At 42.5% G+C, this 20,472-nt stretch overlaps 1 non-coding gene across 1 annotated transcript; it reads left to right on the forward strand.

The window, feature by feature from the left end:
- The first annotated feature begins 6,010 nt into the window (after positions 1 to 6,010).
- On the forward strand, positions 6,011 to 6,083 carry TRNAG-UCC. Its single transcript has one exon. It is a non-coding gene; the product is annotated as a tRNA-Gly (tRNA).
- The last annotated feature ends 14,389 nt before the right edge of the window (positions 6,084 to 20,472 follow it).

Below are 20,472 nucleotides of genomic sequence, written 5' to 3' on the forward strand. Positions count from 1 at the left end.
GCAAAAGGACTTTGGTCTCTGAGTCAGATAATTAGTGTACAAGTTTCAGCTGATTCCTCTTGCCTCTTGAAGCTAAGGTTAACGTTAAGCCCAGTCCACTTCCACTTTTTTTCTTCCTTGAGAAAATGAATACTATACTCCCTATTGCCATTGTCTCCTGTTGCCTGAACCCTGAGTCAATCTCCTCTGGGTTTGAGCACACACACTCCCAGAACTGAGGTCACTCTCAAGACCTAAGTCTCCCTCTAGGGTCTCAAATCTAGAGCCCCTGAACTCTGAGTCTCAAATTCAACGAACCCTACACCTGATCCCTAAATATAAGACTCTCCTTAATCATGAAATGAAGCTGGAGCCTGGACAAGATGAAGCAGTTGTTTGGAGTGGCAGGTGATACTTTTGAAGAAGGGACAGAAGTGCCTCATCATAAGTAAAGGTCCTTCAGGGACTTCCCTGGTGGCATAGTGGTTAAGAATCTGCCTACCAATTCAGGGGACGTGGGTTCGAGCCCTGGTCCAGGAAGATCCCACATGCCGCGGAGCAACTAAGCCCGTGTGCCACAACTGCTGCGCCACAACTTCTGCGCCACAGCTACTGAAGCCCGTGTGCCTAGAGCCTGTGCTCTGCAACAAGAGAAGCCACCGCAATGAGAAGCCCACGCACCGCAACGAAGAGTAGCCTCTGCTCACTGCAACTAGAGAAAGCCTGCGCGCAGCAACGAAGACCCAACGCAGCCAAAAATAAATAGATAGACAAATTTATTTTAAAATAAAAAGGTCCTTCAGAAACCAAGTGTTTCAGTGAGGCATGTGTGGTGGGTAAAATAATGGCCCCCCAAAGGTGTCCACCTTCTAATCCCTGGAACCTATAAATATGTTACCTTACAATAGCATAATGGACTGTGCAGATGTGATAGATGTGATTAAGTTAAGTAAGAATCTTGAGGTGAGAAGACTATCCTGGATCATCTGGCTGGTCTCAATCTAGTCTCAAAGACCCTTATAAAAGGGAGGCAGAGTCAGAGTCAGAAAAGGACATGTGAAAAAGATGTGTCGGGGTGGGGGGGGGAGAAAAGAAAAAAGAGAAGATGTATGATGTGGTTATTGGCTGAAGAGGGCCGTGAGTCGAGGAATGAGGACAGCCTCTAAAAGCTGGACAAGGCAAGGAAATGATTCTTCCCTAGAGTCTCCTAGAAGAATGGTGCCCTTTTGACACCTTGATTTTAGCCCAGTGATACCCTATTTTGTGCTTCTGATTTCCAGAGCTGTGAGATAGATAAGTTACATTGTTTTACACCGCCAAGTTTGCGGTCATTTGTTACAGTAGCAATAGGAAACTAATACAGCAAGACAGACTCGGGAGAGGCACATACGTAACAGGTAAGGCAGTATATAATTTGAGTTAGTTTCTACTAGAACTCCTACTGAATGCTTGATCCATCTTCTGTATTATTTTAGGAAATTCAGAATTAACACATGTGATAGACTGTAATGCATTCATCATGTGTAAGAGAGGTCAAAGATAATCAACTATAAAATGTTACTAATCAGTTTAGATCTGTGTCCTGTTCCTGTTATGCATTTTTTAAATGCATACATATACCTTTGTATCCGCTCCACAATCAAGATATTTAAGCTTCTCATCACCCAGAAAATTCCCCTGTGTCTGTTTGCAGTCATTCCTCCAACTCCCAGTCCTATAGGCAACCACTGATATTTCTGTCACTAAAGATTAGTTTAGACTGTTCTATATATCATACAAATGGAATCATATAATGTGTAAGCTTTTATGTTTGCTTTTGTGAAATAAAATTCATATTTATGACGAGACAAGAAAAATTTAAACATAAAATTTCTTCTCTGCCCTTTGGCCTTCCCTCTTGCCCCACTGTGCATTGTGTATCCACATTATGCATTGACCAAACCTCCCCCATCAGCAGCTCAACCATAGACAGCAACATTCTCCTAGCAACAAGACGACTCCTTAAAAGTAAACATTCCTTCTTGATGTGTAAAGGATCACAAGACCCACGACAATGGTGCTTAAATCTGGATTAGGTAAACTGTCAATACCTCATTTAATGTACAGTCTTCTGTCTCAAAAAGGTTACATAAACTGTATTTTGACTTCTTTTTTTTTTTCTAGTGCCAAGTAGCCAGTGAGATCTTAATTCCCCGACCTGGGATAGAACCCATGCCCCCCAAACCCATGGCGCCCCCCCCACCCCCCTGCAGTGGAAGCACGGAGTGTTAACCACTGGACTGCCAGGGAAATCCCAGACTGTGTCTTGAATTCTAAGGGGTGGAAGTTCTCAGAGCTTTCTGAGATGCTCTTCTGGGTTAAAATCCTCGAATTTGCCTCAAATAAAATTTTGCAATTCTTTCTTAGATTAACTGATAAATTTTTCATCGACACGTTTTTTTGCTCAGCTATCCTGTGAAATTAATCTACATGATTAGGTGTATCAGTGGTTCATTTCTTTCTGTTGCTGAGTGGAATTCCATCATATGGGTATGCTACAATTTGTTTATTCATTTATCCTTTGGTGGACTTAGGGTTATTTTCCAATTTTAGGCTATTGTGAATAAAGATGATACGAACATTTGTGTACAACTCTTTGTGTAGGAGTTTCTTTTTTCTTCTCTTGATCGAAGAACCTGGGAGTAGAATTGCTAGATCAAATAGGTAAGTGTGTATTTAACTTTTAAGAAAATGCTGGACAGTTATAACAGTTTACATTCTGACCAGGAGGAAATGGGTGTTCCAGCTGCTTGATATCCTTACCAACACTTGGTAATGTCAGCCTTTCTAGTTGCAGTAATTTCTGTGGGTATGTGGATTTTAATTTGCATTTTCCTGATGATTAATGATGTTGAACATCTTTTCATGTGCTTGTTAGTTATTTATATATCTTCTTTTCTCAAGCCTGTTTGAGTATTTTGTCCATTTTTAAATTTTATTTTTGTCTCCTTACTGAGTTGTAAGAATTCTTTATATATTGTGGATACCATTCCTTTGTCATACCTTTATATATATTTTGCTAAGTTTCTGGCTTGACTCTTCATTTCCTTAATGGTGTCTTTTGAGGAACAGATATTCTCAATTTTTATGAAGTTCAATTTATCAGTTTTCTTTTTATGGTTAGTGCTTCTTAGATCTTGTCTACAAAATCATTACCTACTCAAAGGACACGAAGATATTCTCCTATATTTTCTTCTAGTACTTGTAGTTTTGGTTTTAGCTTTTTTTTTTTTTTTTTTTTTTTTTTGCAGTATGTGGGCCTCTCACCGTTGCGGCCTCTCCCATTGCGGAGCACAGGCTCCGGACGCGCAGGCCCAGCGGCCATGGCTCACGGGCCCATCCGCTCCGCGGCATGTGGGATCCTCCCGGACCGGGGCACGAACCCGTGTCCCCTGCATCGGCAGGCGGACTCTCAACAACTGCGCCACCAGGGAAGCCCTTGGTTTTAGCTTTTACATTAGGTCTGCAATCCATTTTTTTTTAAAGGAACATTTATTTATTTATTTATTTTGGCTGCATTGGGTCTTCGTTGCTGCGCACGGGCTTTCTCTAGTTGCAACGAGCGGGGGCTACTCTTCGTTGCTGTGCGTGGGCTTCTCATCGTGGTGGCTTCTCTTGTTGCGGAGCATGGGCTCTAGGCGTGCAGCCTTCAGCAGTTGTGGCACGCGGGCTCAGCAGTTGTGGTTTGCGGGCTCTAGAGCACAGGCTCAGTAGTTGCGGCACTGGGCTTAGTTGCTCTGCAACATGCGGGATCTTCCCGGACCAGGGATCCAACCTTTGTCCCCTGTGTTGGCAGCTGGATTCTTAACCACTGCGCCACCAGAGAAGTCCTGCAATCCATTTTTTGAGCTTGTGGTGTGATGTAAGAGTCAGGGTTGGTTTTTGTCCACGTGGATATTATATTAATCAGCTAGGGCTGCCATAATCAAATCCCACAAACTGGGGGCTTAAACAATAAAAACTTACTTTCTCGGAGTTCTGGAGGCTAGAAGTTCAAGATCAAAGTTCCAACCAATCTGGGGTTTTGTGAGAACTTCCTGACTTGTAAACACTGCCTTTTTGCTGTGCACTCACCTGACCTTATCGTGTGTGTGTCCCCTGCAGGGGTGGGGAGCTCTCTTCTGATGAGGACACTAATCCTATCAGATCAGGGCTCCACCCTCATGAGCTCATTTAAGTTTAATTATTTTCTCAGAGGCTCCCATTTCCAAATATAGCCACACTGGCTGTTAGGGCTTCAACATAAGAATCAAGGGATACCAAACATTCAACCCGTAACAGATATCTATATCATTTTCCCCATATGGATAACTGCTTTTGGTAGCACCCTTTGTTGAAAAGACTGTACTTTTCCCATTGAATTGCCTTGGCACCTTTATTGAAATCAGTTGATCACATGTGTGTAAATTCGTTTTTGAAATCTCTCTTTCATTCCATTGATCTATATGTCTATAATTATGCTTATATCACAGTTATAATTATTATAGATTAATAATGTCATTTTATGTTGGGTTAAATAAAATATTATTATTATTGGGGTATAGTTGCTTTACAATGTTGTGTTACTTTCTGCTGTACGATGAAGTGAATCAGCTATGTGTATACATAAATCCCCTCCCTCTTGGACCTCCCTCCCACACACACCCCCATCCCACCCACCTAGGTAGGTCACCATGGAACACCGAGCTGAGCTCCCTGTGCTACACAGCAGGTTCCCACTAGCAATCTGTTTTACACACGGCAGTGCACATATGTCAATCCCGATAACCCAGTTCATCCCAATCCCCCCCAACCCCACCCCACCCCGGTGTCCACACATCCGTTCTCTACGTCTACATCTCTCTTCCTGTGCTGCAAAATCAGGTAGTGCACATTCTGATTTCCCCAGAGTGCTTTGGCTATATAAATTCTAGTTTGTCATTGTCTGCAAACGTGCCTGCTGTGGTTTTGATTGGTATTGTGTTGAATTTATAGATCAACTTGAATAGAATTGAAACATGAAGACATTGTGTGTTCTAAATCTCAAACATGCTATATTCTTTCAGTTATTTAAGGATTGATTTCACTTAGCAATGTTTAGTGATATTCAGTGCGTGTATTGTATAGTTTATTAAATGTATCCCTTAATATTTCATGGTTTTACTTTGATTGCGTTATTGGTGTTTTGTTTTTGTTTTCTTTTCCTATCCCTTCATTGATAGTATATAGAAATAGAATTGATTTGTATATTGACCGTGTAACTTTGGGGAAGAAATTTTCCTTTACTGTTTTTAGGTTCTTCTGGCTGTTCTAAGAATTACATTGACATGAGACAGATAACAGGAGAAAATCAAAGTTTGATAACACGTATACATGGGAGAGACCCAGGGAAACTGAGTAACCTGTCAAAATGGCTGAAGCCCTGATCTTAAATACCATCTTCAGCTAAAGACAAAAGAAGATGTTGGGGGTAGTGGTTTGGGACCTCACAGGAGAGGAAGGCAATTCACATGGAAATGAAAAAGCCAATGAGAAACAAATATTTGCTGGGCTGCCCCTAGACAATGGGACCCAGAGTGGACTCTGATCTCCAGGCCCTGCCGAGTTTCCCCACCACACTCAGTCCATAGTCTTTGCAGAGCTCTCTGGTGACAGCTCTGTTCTGGGAACTGGCCCTTTATCGAAATTCTTTAGGCAGCTAAGGGGGAAGGTCAAAGTTGCTTCTTGAGTCTTTTGGGCCTTGATTGTTTTCAGCCTGAAATAATCCATATGCCAGAGACATTTTAGGGTGGCAAATTTTGCTCCCCTACATAACTAATCTGTGAACTTGCTAACTTCACTTATTTCTAATTCTTTTTTGTAGATTTCTTAGGCTTTTCCAAGGATTATGTTGTCTGTAAATAAAGACAATCTTACTTCTTTTCCAACACGTGTGTCTTTTTATTTCTTCTTTTTGCCTTCTCGGAATGGCTAAGGACACCAATAAAATGTTCAATAGAGAAGGTAAGGGACTTCCCTGGTGGTCCAGTGGTTAGGACTCTGCACTTCCACTGCAGGGGGCTCAGGTTCAATCCCTGGCTGGCGAGCTAGGATCCCACAAGCCGTGCACTGCACGGCCAGAAAAAGAGAGAGAAGGTACGAATGAATATCCTTGCCTTGTTCCTGATCAATTTGAAGATCTCATTGGCTTTATTAAAAGATTCAAAATTGGACAGCATCCCGTCTGACCAGTCAATAGAAAGGAGCTCCTAAGAGCTACAGAAAAGGAAAGATTTTTAAAAGCAGGGAGGGGGTGTGACAAAGAAATCATAAACAAACAAAAAGGGTTATTTCTGGCAAGGTTACCTTCCTTTGGGGGACAAAAGTGTCTATTAGGCAGATTACTTCACTGGTTCTGACAAGGAAATTCCAAACTGACCTGTTACGTTTACATTCCTGGGCAAGGCTGAAACTGCATTTAGCTTAGATAGCTCTCAAGTCTTGGTCTAATGATATGGGCTTAGCACACATGACTACATTTGGGACTTACAGTTTCTTTTTTTAACAGGGGAAAGCATTCAGCTATTCTTTTTTTTTTTTTTTTTTTCTTTTTTCCAGCTGTGCCCTGTGGCTTGTGGGATCTTAGTTCCCTGACCAGGGATTGAACCCAGGCCATGGCAGTGAAAGCACCGAGTCCTAACCACTGGATAGTCAGGGAATTCCCTTCTCTTTTTATACTTTGAAGCATGTGCAAGACCTCTACACAGAAATAAACCCATACATCTACAGTCAATTGATTATATATTTTTTTTTAATTTTTAATTGAGGCAAAAAAGTACATAACGTAAAATTTACTATCTGAAGAGGAGAAATGGTCGCTGAAGGAAAAGGAATGAATACCTGGGTTATATAATAAGGAAAATGCAATATTAATAAACACCTCAGAAAAGGCTCACAGCAAGAGATAATAGTGTCTCTTAGCTCAACTATGCCAGATATCTGAAAGGGTGAAGCTGCAAGTTTCCTGAGATCACTCCTGCTTTGGGGATCATGACAAGATCTCCAGTGGAGGCCTGCAAACCTAAGCGGCCTCCCCCTGAGAGACATTTTCATATGATACGATAATGGACTGGACTAATTATTAATGACAAAGTGGAACTTTGATAATGTGCCCGTCGTTCTTTTTTATTTTATTTTAATTAATTAATTAATTTTTGGCTGCATTGGGTCTTCGTTGCTGCACGCAGGCTTTTCTCTAGTTGCAGTGAGCGGGGGCTACTCTTCGTTGCGGTGCGTGAGCTTCTCGTTGCAGTGGCTTCTCTTGTTGCGGAGCACGGGCTCAAGGCGCACGGGCTTCAGTAGTTGTGGCACGTGGCTCAGTAGCTGTGGCTCGAAGGCTCTAGAGCGCAGGCTCAGTAGTTGTGGTGCACGGGCTTAGTTGCTCCGCAGCATGTGGGATCTTCCCGGACCAGGGCTCGAACCCGTGTCCCCTGCATTGGAATGCAGATTCTTAACCACTGCACCACCAGGGAAGTCCCTGACCATAGTTTTTGATTTGTATGATTGTTTTGCTGTAAGGAACCCAAGTTCTAAGGGGGTAGGTATTGTAATATTTTGATTTATAATAAGAAATATATGTGTGGTCTTTCTCCCTGTTCCTGGCACAGAGATTCTAAAACCCTTGGAATGATCCAAGAGGTGAGATCTATAAAGCTGTTCTTTATTACGTTGATAAGGGGGCTTTGGGAAGGTCACTAGGTAATCTAATATCATGGGCTGGATGCCAGGGGAATAAAGCACGTGATTAGAAGTTTGGAACTTTCAGCCCTACCCCATCACTCCCTCTCCAGGGAGGGGAGAGGAGCTGGAGATTGAACCTATAACCAATGGCCAGTGACTTAATTATGCCTATGTGATGAAGCCTCCATAGCAACCCAAAAGGATTGGGTTCAGAGAGCTTATGGGTTTATGGACGAGAACGCGTCCATGTGCCGGGAGGGTGGCACGCCCCAAACTCCATCCGGACAGAAGCTGCTGTGCTCAGGACCCTTGCAGGCTTCACCCTATGTACCTTTTCATCTGCCTATTCATTTGTATCCTTTAATATCCTTTGTAATAAACTGATAATCTCTCCGGTTTCCTCAGTTCTGTGAGCCACTCTAGCAAATTAATCAAACACAAGGGGCAGGTGCTCAGAACCCTGGATTTATAGTCAGTTGGTGAGAACCTGAGGTAACAGCCTGGACTTGCTATTGGCATCTGAGGTGGGGGAAAGGGGCAGTCTTGTAGGACCATTATGATGTGATTTCTTTTATGTTATGATTCCTGCTTATCAAGTGTGAAACGTAGGAATTAAGCTACGTTAAACTATGTTAAGTTGTTCAAAATCGACTCACCGTGGCCAATGTATGTAATCTTAGTTGTTTTGAAACGTCCACTATAGGACTGTCTTAGAGTGATGAACTGTTACTTTACATAAGAAATTTGTCGGGCAATTTATGTCACTGGAACAGAAGGAGAAACTGATGGAGACAAGACCCCTCCCCTGGGCATAACTGTTGCTCCTTAAAAAGAGACCACTGAGGGCCTCCCTGGTGGCGCAGTGGTTGAGAGTCCGCCTGCCGATGCAGGGGACGCGGGTTCGTGCCCCGGTCCGGGAAGATCCCACGTGCCGCGGAGCAGCTGGGCCCGTGAGCCATGGCCGCTGAGCCTGCGCGTCCGGAGCCTATGCTCCGCAACGGGAGATGCCACAACAGTGAGAGGCCCGCGTACCGCAAAAAAACAAAGAAAGAGACCACTGAGCCGAGTGACTTGAAGGCCCTTCACTGGAGGCCCCGACTCCAGGCTGCTGAGAGCTGATCCAGCTGTTCAGGATGAGGGTGGAGGCCCTGTTGGAGCAGAAGCAGCTCCCTACGCACACTTGTCACAGGACTAGTTGCCAGACCGCCGATGGTGCTTGTGCTGAGACGCCTCCTTCTGGACTTGTCCTTGGGGTGGCTTGTGACTCCCTTCTCTGTTTTCCTCACTTTGACTAACCTGTGTTATGTGGTAATTGTGTGCAGTAAAAGTGAGTGATTCATGCACTGAGTACCGGCTACACTTCTTACATCTCCAACTTACCTGGACTTACCCCTGGGACTGTGACAGACAGGAACTTAACCCGTAGGATCTGATGTTGACTCCAGGTAGACAGTGTCAGAACTGAATTGAACTGTAGGACACCCAGCTGGTGTCTACAGAGAACTAGAGTATTGCCTGGTGTGGGAAAACCTCTACACATCGGGTCACAGAAGTGTTCAGTATGAAACATTGAAACACAGAAGTGTTTTTCCTTTATACCATCTTAACCATTTTCAAGTATGCTGTGATTACATTCCAAGTATACAGTCCACTAGTGTTAGGTATACTCACGTCGTTGTGGCACAGAGCTTTTTCGTCTTGCAAAACTGAAACTCTGAAAACCACAACTCATTATTTTCTTCTCCCTCAGCTCTGAGCAACCATCATTCTACTTTCTGTTTCTATGAATTTGATTATTTTAGATATCACATATAAGTGGAATCACACAGTATTTGTCATTTTGTGACTAGCTTACTTCATTTAGCATAATGTCCTCAAGTTTCATTCAAGCTGTAATGTGTGACAGGATTTCCTTCCTTTTTAAGGCTGAATAATATCCCATTGTATGTATTTAGTACATTTTGTTTATCCATTCATCCGTTGATGGACAAGTTGGTTGCTTTTGCCTTTTGGCTATTGTGAATAGTGTTCCTATGAACATGGGTGTGCAAAAGTCACTTTCAATCCCATGCCTGCTTACAATTCTTTTGCACATATATCCGGAAGTCAGATTACTGGACCGTATGATAATTCTATTTTAAATTTTTTGAGGAACGTCCATACGGTTTTCCATATCAGCTGAGCCATGCAAGAGCTCCAATTTCTCCATAAACTCACCAAGACTTACTTTCTGTTGTTGTTTTAATAGTGGCTCTCACAACGAATATGTGGTCAGCTGATTTTTAAGAAGGATGCCAAGACCATTCAAACTCGTAGAAGAAAACATAGGTGTAAATCTTCATGACTTTTAATTAGACAACAGTTTCTTAAATATGATACATAAAGCACAAACAGTAATAAAAAAAATTGATACATTGGATTCCATCAAAATTAAAAACTTTTGTGCTACAAAAAACACTATCTAGAAAGTGAAAAGACAGCTCACAGAATGGGAGAAAATATTTGCAAGCTATATATCTGATAAGGGCTAGCGTCCCAATTATATAAAAAACTATTACAACTCAAAAATAAACAGAGAGGGGCTTCCCTAGTGGTGCAGTGGTTAAGAATCCTCCTGCCAGGAGGGGACACAGGTTCAATCCCTGGTCTGGAAAGATCCCACATGCCACTGAACAACTAAGCCCGTGCACCACAACTACTGAGCTTGCACTCTAGAGCCCACGAGCCACAACTATTGAGCCTGCGTGCCACAACTACTGAAGCCCACGCGCCTAGAGCCCAAGCTCCGCAACAAGAGAAGCCACTGCAATGAGGAGCCTGCGCACCTCAACGAAGAGTAGCCCCTGCTCACCACAACTAGAGAAAGCCTGCGCAGCAACGAAGACCCAACGCAGCCAAATATAAACAAATTAAAAAAAAAAATAAACAAATAACCCAATTAAAATGGGTAAAGGATTTGATAGGCATTTCTCCAAAGAAGATATACAGATAACCAATAAGCACATGAAAAGATGCTCAACAGCATTAATCATTAGGAAACTGTAAGTCAAAACCACAATGAGATACAACTTCCTAACTGCTAGGATGGCTATAATAATAATAAAAAAAAAAAAAATTGAGGGCTTCCCTGGTGGCGCAGTGGTTGAGAGTCCACCTGCCAATGTAGGGGACGCGGGTTCGTGCCCCGGTCCGGGAGGATCCCACATGCCACAGAGTGGCTGGGCCCATGAGCCATGGCCGCTGAGCCTGCGCATCTGGAGCCTGTGCTCCGCAACGGGAGAGACCACGGCAGTGAGAGGCCCACGTACCGCAAAAAAACCCCAAACAAAACAAAAAAATAATAATAAAATTAAAAAAAAACCCAACAATTGAAAATTAAAAGTATTGGTGGGGGGAATTCCCTGGCGGTCCAGTAGTGAGAACTCCGAGCTTTCACTGCCTAGGCTGTGGGTCCCATCCCTGACGGGGGAACTAAGATCCCACAAGCAGCACGGCACGGCCAAAAAAGAAAAAAAAATGTATTGGTGGGGATATGGAAAAATTGGAATTCTCATGCATTGCTGTTAGTAATATAAAATGTTGCAGCCACTATGGAAAACAGTTTGATAGCTCCTCAAAACATTAAACATAGAGCAACCATGTGATTTGGCAATTCTAAGAGAATTGAAAACATATATTCCCACAAAAGCTTGTACATGAATGTTCATAGTAGCATTATTCATAATAGACAAAAGTGGAAACAACTCAAATGTCCATCAACTGATAAACAGATAAATAAGTTGTCGGATGTCCACACAACGGGATGGTATTCCCCTATAAAAAGGATGAAGTACTGATACACGCTAAAACACAGATGAAATTTGAAGACATTATCCTCAGTGAAAGAACTCAGTCATAAAAGGCCACAGAGTGTATGACTCCATTTTTATGAAATTTCCAGCATAGGCAAATCCATAGAGATAGAAAGTAAATTAGCATTGCCAGAGAATGGGGAGTGGGCTGGGGGAGAAGACTTGGAGGGTGTCTGATCATGGATATGGGGTTTATTTTGGGGGCAATAAAAACGTTTTGGAGCTAGATAGTGGTGATGGTTGTACATCTTGTGAATATAATTTTTAAAACCACTGAATTTTATGTTTTAAAATGGTGAATTGTTTGGTATGTGAATTATATCTCCATTTTTTTTTAAGACATAATAAAAAATTAACTGAAGTAAAGCAAACCAAACCAAAGCAAAAGTGTTCCAAGGAAAGTCAGGGGATTGTCTTGCCTGGGGCTAGAGAGAATTCATTAGCACAAGGAATTGACATGAACAAAATTGGGTCTTAGTAGTTGAAGGGGCATTTATAATAATAAACCCACCATAGAGATATGAGGATGGGAAGAAACTGACAATGTGAGAAATAGGTCCCTTACAAGGAACTGAATATTACAAAAGAGTTCATGTGTACTCATACACACAGGATCATAAACAGAGACCAACAAAGGGGGAAAATACCAGGCTCAAGAGAAAAGTGTTCTTCACAATCCCACAGTTTGATGGCAAGGATTCCATGAAGCAACTGAAGTTATATGCAAAATATTGTGTGTTCACGTGTATTATTTTCTGGGGGAGAGTCTATATGTTTTACCAGGTTCTCAATGAGACCCTTGATCCTCTAGATATAAGGAACCATATATGGTTTGATAAATTTGCTCTTCCCTGTTTTTATCAACAGAGGGCAGAAAAGCAATACAATTAGCAGAGCCAACCACCAGTACATAATTTTCTAAGACTCTTCAAGTCCTTCTCAATCTCTGCCATCTATTTCTTCCTTTGCTCTACCTTCTCCTCTAAACTAAAATTCCCTAACTGCAAGCCCCCTCTTCATCCATAAATGTCCTACTATCTCTGACTACCGATATCAATGCAGCCCCACTTCCATAATTTAGAGGGATTCAATCCTCCTCTCATATTACATTTGCATTCTGTTTATACCTGTGGTAGCTATAGTCTTCCTTTCAAAATAGCTATTGATTTTATTATTATTGTTGAAGGACAAGGTTTAAGGACAAAAAGAATAGATTGTGGCTAAAACAATCATTCTTAAAAACTTTTTTTTTGTTGCGGTACGCGGGCCTCTCACTGCTGTGGCCTCTCCCGCCACAGAGCACAGGCTCCGGACGCACAGGCTCCGCGGCCATGGCTCACGGGCCCAGCCGCTCCGTGGCATGTGGGATCTTCGCGGACCGGGGCACGAACCCGTGTCCCCTGCATCGGCAGGCGGACTCTCAACCACTGCGCCACCAGGGAAGCCCTTAAATACTTTTCTCTAAGATCTGTGTGCATCTTTCTCAATAAGATAAATTTACATTATTGGGACACAGCAAAAGTTATGGTTACAAATTTTGCGATACATTTTTGTCCAAAATAGTCATACCAGCTTGCTGTTTAACGTTGTCAAGCAACGGTTAAACAAACAAACAAGAGTGAGAGCAGACTATCTGCTTTTAAAGCCCACTTAAAATTAGGGAATGTATTTATGATTGCATGTAATCATTGCCAATCAATTCTGCTCAGAAAAGGTGATAAAAGCAACAGATCCTAACTCTTTTTTTTTCCTAGCCTTTTAAACGGAAGCAAATGCCTATTTTCAGTCAAACACTCCTCAAAAATTAACAGATTCAGATCTCAGACATGCACTCTGACTGCTCCACTCACAAGCAAAGTACAGAAACCTTTGTGAAAAAAGAATATGTATATGTATAACTCAGCCACTTTGCTGTACAGCCGAAATTAACATAACATTGTAAATCAACTGTACTTCAATAAAATTTTTTAAAAGGGGACTTCCCTCGCGGTCCACTAGTTAAGACTCCATGCTTCTAATGCAGAGAGCACGGGTTCAATTCCTGGTCAAGGAACTAAGATCCCACATCCCACATGCCGCATGGTGTGGTCAAAAAAAAAAAAGAAACTTTGTGATAATAGTTGAAGCGCTTGATATTGTCTTGAGTAGAAAATAAAGTGCTAAAGAAATAACCCATGAACAACACTTGATGTCCTGATATTTATGCCGTATTTTCTTATTTTAAAAGAAAATTTAGGCCTGACCTGATTTGGGGATGTGTCATTGTTGCCGAAACCTGGCCTCTGTACACCGGCACTGAATTGAATCTCAGAGACAGAGTTCTGGGTGAAGCAGAAAACAACAGCTTTATTGCTTCGCCACGCAAAGGGGGCCACAGTGGGCTAATGCCCTCAAGACTGTGTCCCCATTGGAGGGGGCAGTGAGGGAGTCTTATGGTAATGGTTCAAGGAGCAGAGTGGTAGATAAGGAAAGAGTACATGCAGGCCCTACATATTTTTCCATCCAGAGATCATCTGAAGACCATCAAAGCAGGCATCAGGTGGTCTCGTGATGGGCTTCCGTGGTTTTCGAGGTTATCAAGCTGTGACCTTCTCTCTGGGATGAAGAATGCTTACAGAGAGAGGAGTATAAAGAGGAGTGTTCAAAAGAGAAAAATACCAGGTGCAATGATACAACGAAGCAGAAACAACAACAAAAACTGTCATCTGAAAAGCAAGTCGAAGTGAGGTTAAAACATATCAGAGCTTGATGGAGGCTATTTTAACTAGTTCTTATAAATTTAGCTGGAACAAAAACCCCACTGTTAATTTATTCCTTCCATTTCAATGGAAAAAGGCAAGTGGGCATCAATCTCATCTGGCCGTTTCTTGCTGAAGCTGGGTGGGTGAGGGGCGGCGGGGGGAGAGGAGGGTGGGGACAGCAAGAAGGGGTTTTTCTTATGGAAGGAATGAACATTCTCATGCCAACTGGCAGGCGGTTTGACAAGAGCCCTGGTGGTAGTTTTGCAGAAATACGACAGGCAACAAGTCATGATTCTAGCTAGAACATATATTCCCATTGCAACCAACAAAACAAAGTAAGAACTGGAAAACTCCTGAGAAAATAGATTGGATGGCCCTGTGGGATCCAGGAAAACAAGTTTGAAAACCAACTGGAGACTCGGGAAGCAACTTCACAGGCATAAGCATCTCAATTACCTACTGTCTGGATGGGAGATTTCACATCATTAAGAAGCGTTGTTATGTTTCCTGACTCATCGGGTATAAAAGTATTATACAACATTCAGTATGAATTAAGGCACAAGTTTCCAGCTGTGAGACTGTCAAGATATCCAGGGCCATCTGGTTCTGAAGCACAGCTTTTCCCATTAATGAGTCCTCAGTGTTTAACAAAGTCAAGCTCTGTTGGCTGTCATTAAGGGCTTGCTTTGTAATTTTGGCTAGTATCTCTATGTGGAGAGCCACACTTTCAAGACCAATGTTTAGGACAAAGAAATTGAGTAAAGAATCACACCAAAAAAACTGATCTAGTCTATCTACATACTCTTCTTTTTTCTTTTTTTTTTTTTGCGGTATGCGGGCCTCTCACTGTTGCGGCCTCTCGCGTTGCGGAGCACAGGCTCCGAACGCGCAGGCTCAGTGGCCATGGCTCACGGGCCCAGCCGCTCCGCGGCATGTGGGATCTTCCCGGACCGGGGCACGAACCCGTGTCCCCTGCATCGGCAGGCGGACTCTCAACCACTGTGCCACCAGGGAAGCCCTTATGAGGCTTTTTAAACTGGCAAAATAGGAGCGTTATAAGGAGATCTGCAAGGTCTAATTAGTCCGTACTTCAAAAACCAGTCTAGAACTGGCTGGATTCCTTATATGGCTTCCTTTTTTTTTTTGTCCATACCATGGGGGATCTTTGTTCCCCAATCAGGGATTGAACCTGTATCCCCTGCATTGCAAGCGTGGAGTCTTAACCACTAGACCACCAGGAAAGTCCCTGCGTAGTTTCCTTTTTAAGAGGATATTGTTTTTTCCTTGGACAAGTCATTCCTGTCTTTACAATGATAGGAATCGGGGCAGTGAATCCGGCCCGTCTGGGTGCCCTGTTAGCCCAGACAGCCTTACTCACTTTTTCCTGGATCCTTTCTGGAATAGGCTCAGCTTCTTTCTCTCCTGGCTGTTCGAGCGACTCTTGGAGCCTTAGGGCATTTTCCAGTGGCACTTCTAAAGGCAAAAGTTGTTTCTCAGGTGAAAATGTTATTTGCACATTTACTCTGCCCAAGTCTCTTCCTAAAAGAGGGATTAGACAGTCCGATACATACAGGAAATTATGTTTCAATTTCTCTTGTCCTGTTTTGCACTCCAGGGGCTGGAGCAGAGGACATTGCTGAGTTTGTCCCGAAACGTCCCACTACTGACACTGTGTACTTGCTCAAAGAGGCCAGTTTACAATTCAGAACCGAGTAGTTTGCTCCTGTATCTGCCAAAAAACCTGCTAGTTGATTCTCCACTGTTAATTGTACCGGGGGCTCCTGTGGGGCTATAGCCATTGGAGCCACCAGCATGGCGAGAAGCCCCGGGTCCCATCAGTCACTATATTCTTCTTCAGAACTTTCCTTCCTGGTGACCATAACCTCCACCGGAGGGTCCCTCTGTTTTCTGGTGCATTCCGTCTTTAATTTAGGACATTTCTTTTTCCAAGGTCCTTCCAGAATACGTGGCACCCATATCTATTAGAAAGTCAATCAACTTGTTCCCCACTGTCAACGTTACCCAGGGCTCTTGTGGGGATTTTAGAATTGGACGCCTCAAGTCCAAGGGAGTCTTCGGGCCTCTTCATTCAATGTCAGTGTTCCTCTCTTTCTACCATATGAGCAGCTCCTGTCTCCTTTTTATTATTTTCTTTCTTTTTCTTTAGCCTAGGGCAATCTCTTTTCCAATGCTCTTCCTCCTTGCAATAAGCACATTGTTCCTTCTTCAGTGGTGGCTTCCCTTCCTTTAGGTTGCTCGCCTTCCGGGAATTCAATGCTGCTGCCAGAGAAGCTGCCTTCAATTTTTCATCTTCTTGCTTCTGTCGTTGTTCCCTGTTGTTGAATAATTTAAAAGCAACATCTACTAATTGAGAAGGGTTCATTCCAAATGCACCATCTAACTTCGGTAGTTTTTTCCTTATATCTGGGGCACTTTGCCCTATGAAAGTCATATTTATCATCCTTACATTCTCAGGGGCCTCAGGGTCTGCATCCGTGTAGCACATATAAGCTTGATCAATCCTTTCTAGGAGCCCTGCTGCATCCTCATTTGGTTTTTCTTTTATCTCCAGAATCTTGCTTAACCTCTTTTGTCTAGGTACCCCCTTTTGAAGACCCACTAAGACACACCTCCTATAATGTTCTAGGAGTGGCATGCCCCCACTATTAGGATCCCAGTTAGGCTTAGCGATAGGGACTGACAGATTTGCTTCTGGAGTTCCATTTGGATCCACTAGGTGGAGCTGGTGCGCTTCCTCTCTAGCCTTGTCAATGACCATCCTCCTTTCATCCTCAGTAAGCATTATATTCATAAGAGTGTGAATGTCCGCCCAAGTGGGATGGTGAGTGGCAAATATGGAGGGGAAAAGTTCAGTCACACGGAGGGGGTCCTCTTGGTAAGCAGGGTTATGGTTTTTCCAGTTAAGCAAATCCAAAGTAGAGAATGGATTGCATATCCACAGGAACCCAGCTGGCTGGTCATTTGCATTAAGGCCGCCTCGGCACAAGGGAAATTGCACTGTTGCGGAAGTGGCTCCCGGTTCAAATTCGGTGCCCTGTTGGGTCTTAGATGGTGATACTAAACCAGATCCCTGTGCCCCAGGGGTTAACAGAGAAAATTCTATTCTCTCCCCATGGGTAGGGGAAACAGGAAGCCGTGAAAGGAGTGAATATGTTGACGGCATGGTGGGGGCAGTTGGAACAACTGCCAATGCAGCCTGTTCAGCCAGTGCGGGAGCTGGATAGGCCAGAGGCGGGTTTAAGTTGTTATTTATTTATTTGTTTATTTATTTATTTATGGCTGTGTTGGGTCTTTGTTGCTGTGCGCGGCTTTCTCTAGTTGTGGCAAGCGGGGGTTACTCTTCATTGCAGTGAGTGGGCTTCTCATTGCGGTGGCTTCTCTTGTTGCGGAGCACGGGCTCTAGGTGCGCAGGCTTCAGTAGCTGTGGCTCGCGGGCTCTCGAGTGCAGGCTCAGTAGTTGTGGCGCACAGGCTTCGATGCTCTGCGGCATGTGGGATCTTCCCGGACCAGGGTTCAAACCCGTGTCCCCTGCATTGGCAGGCGGATTCTTAACCACTGCGCCACCAGGGAAGCCCTGTTGGAAGATTTTTAATCACCGTTTCAATTTCATTACTTGTGATTGGTCTGTTCATATTTTCTATTTCTTCCTGGTTCAGTCTTGGAAGGTTATACATTTCTAAGAATTTGTCCATTTCTTCCAGGTTGTCCATTTTATTGGCATAGAGTTGCTTGTAGTAGTCTATTAGGATGCTTTGTATTTCTGCGGTGTCCGTTGTAACTTCTCCTTTTTCATTTCTAACTTTATTGATTTGAGTCCGCTCCCTCTTTTTCTTGATGAGTCTGGCTAAAGGTTTATCAATTTTGTTTATCTTCTTAAAGAACCAGCTTTTAGTTTTATTGATCTTTGCTATTGTTTTCCTTGTTTCTATTTCATTTATTTCTGCTCTGATCTTTATGATTTCTTTCCTTCTACTAACTTTGGGTTTTCTTTGTTCTTCTTTCTCTAGTTCCTTTAGGTGTAAGGTTAGATTGTTTATTTGAGATTTATCTTGTTTCTTGAAGTAGGCTTGTATTGCTATAAACTCTCTTAGAACTGCTTTTGCTGCATCCCATAGGTTTTGGATCGTTGTGCTTTCATTGTAATTTGTCTCTAGGTATTTTCTGATTTCCTCTTTGATTTCTTCAGTGATCTCTTGGTTATTTGATAACGTACTATTTAGCCTCCATGTGTTTGTGTTTTTTACGTTTTTTCCCTGTAACTGATTTCTCATCTCATAATATTGTGGTTGGAAAAGATTCTTGATATGATTTCAATTTTCTTAAATTTACTGAGGCTTGATTTGTGACCCAAGATGTGATCTATCTTGGAGACTGTTCCATGTGCACTTGAGAAGAAAGTGTAATCTGCTGGTTTTGGATGGAATGTCCTACAAATATCAACTAAATCTATCTGGTCTATTGTGTCATTTAAAGCTGTCTTTCCTTATTTATTTTCATTTTGGATGATCTGTCCACTGGTGTAAGTGAGGTGTCAAAGGCCCCCACTATCATTGTGTTACTGTCAATTTCCTCTTTTATAGCTATTAGCAGTTGCCTTATGTATTGAGATGCTCCTATGTTGGGCGCATATATATTCATAATTGTTATATCTTCTTCTTGGATTGATCCCTTGATCATTATGTAGTGTCCTTCCTTGTCTCTTGTAACATTCTTTATTTTAAACTCTATTTTATCTGATATGAGTATTGCTACTCCAGCTTTCTTTTCATTTCCATTTGCATGGAATATCTTTTTCCATCCCCTCACTTTCAGTCTATATGTGTCCCTAGGTCTGAAGTGGGTCTCTTGTAGACAGCATATATATGAGTATTGTTTTCGTATCCATTCAGCGAGCCTGTGTCTTTTGGTTGGGGCATTTAATCCATTCACGTTTAAGGTAATTATCAATATATATGTTCCGATTACCATTTTCTTAATTGTTATGGGTTTATTTTTATAGGTCCTTTTCTTCTCTTGTGTTTCCTACTTAGGGAAGTTCCTTTAGCATTTGTTGTAGAGCTGGTTTAGTGGTGCTGAATTCTCTTAGCTTTTGCTTGTCTGTAAAGCTTTTGATTTCTCTTTCGAATTGGAATGAGATCCTTGCCAGGTAGGATAATCTTGGTTGTAGGTTCTTCCCTTTCATCACTTTAAATATACCGTGCCACTCCCTTCTGGCTTTTAGAGTGCTGCTGAGAAATCAGCTGTTAACCTTATGGGAGTTCCCTTGTTTGTTATTTGTCATTTTTCCCTTTTGCTTTCAATAATTTGTCTTTAATTTTTGTCAGTTTGATTACTATGTGTCTCAGCGTGTTTCTCCTTGGGTTTATCCTGCCTGGGACTCGCTGCGCTTCCTGGACTTGGGTGGCTATTTCCTTTCCCGTGTTAGGGAACTTTTTGACTATAATCTCTTCAAGTATTTTCTTGGGTCATTTCTCTCTCTCTTCTCCTTCTGGGACCCCTATAATGCAAATGTTGTTGCGTTTAATGTTGTCCCAGAGGTCTCTTAGGCTGTCTTAATTTCTTTTCATTCTTTTTTCTTTATTTTGTTCCACAGCAGTGAATTCCACCATACTGTCTTCCAGGTCACTTATCTATTCTCTGCCTCAGTTATTCTGCTATTGATTCCTTCTAGTGTAGTTTTCATTTCAGTTGTTGTATTGCTCATCTCTGTTTGTTTGCTCTTTAATTCTTCTAGGTCTTTGTTAAACATTTCTTGCATCTTCTCGATCTTTGCCTCCATTCTTTTTCCGAGGTCCTGGATCATCTTCATTATCATTATTCTGAATTCTTTTTCTGGAAGGTTGCCTATCTCCACTTCATTTAGTTGTTTTTCTGGGGTTTTATCTTGTTCCTTCATCTTGTACAAAGTCCTCTCTGCCTTTTCATTTTGTCTATCTTTCTGTAAATGCGGTTTTCCTTCCACAGGCTGCAGAATTATAGTTCTTCTTGCTTCTGCTGCCTGCCCTCTGGTGGATGAAGCTATCTAAGAGGCTTGTGCAGTCTTCCTGATGGGAGGGACTGGTGGTGGGTAGAGCTGGGTGTTGCTCTGTTGGGCAGAGCTCAGTAAAATTTTAATCCCCTTGTCTACTGATGGGTGGGGATGG

This window comes from Phocoena sinus, chromosome 10 (genome assembly GCF_008692025.1).
Source record: "Phocoena sinus isolate mPhoSin1 chromosome 10, mPhoSin1.pri, whole genome shotgun sequence".
Classification (NCBI taxonomy): domain Eukaryota; kingdom Metazoa; phylum Chordata; class Mammalia; order Artiodactyla; family Phocoenidae; genus Phocoena; species Phocoena sinus.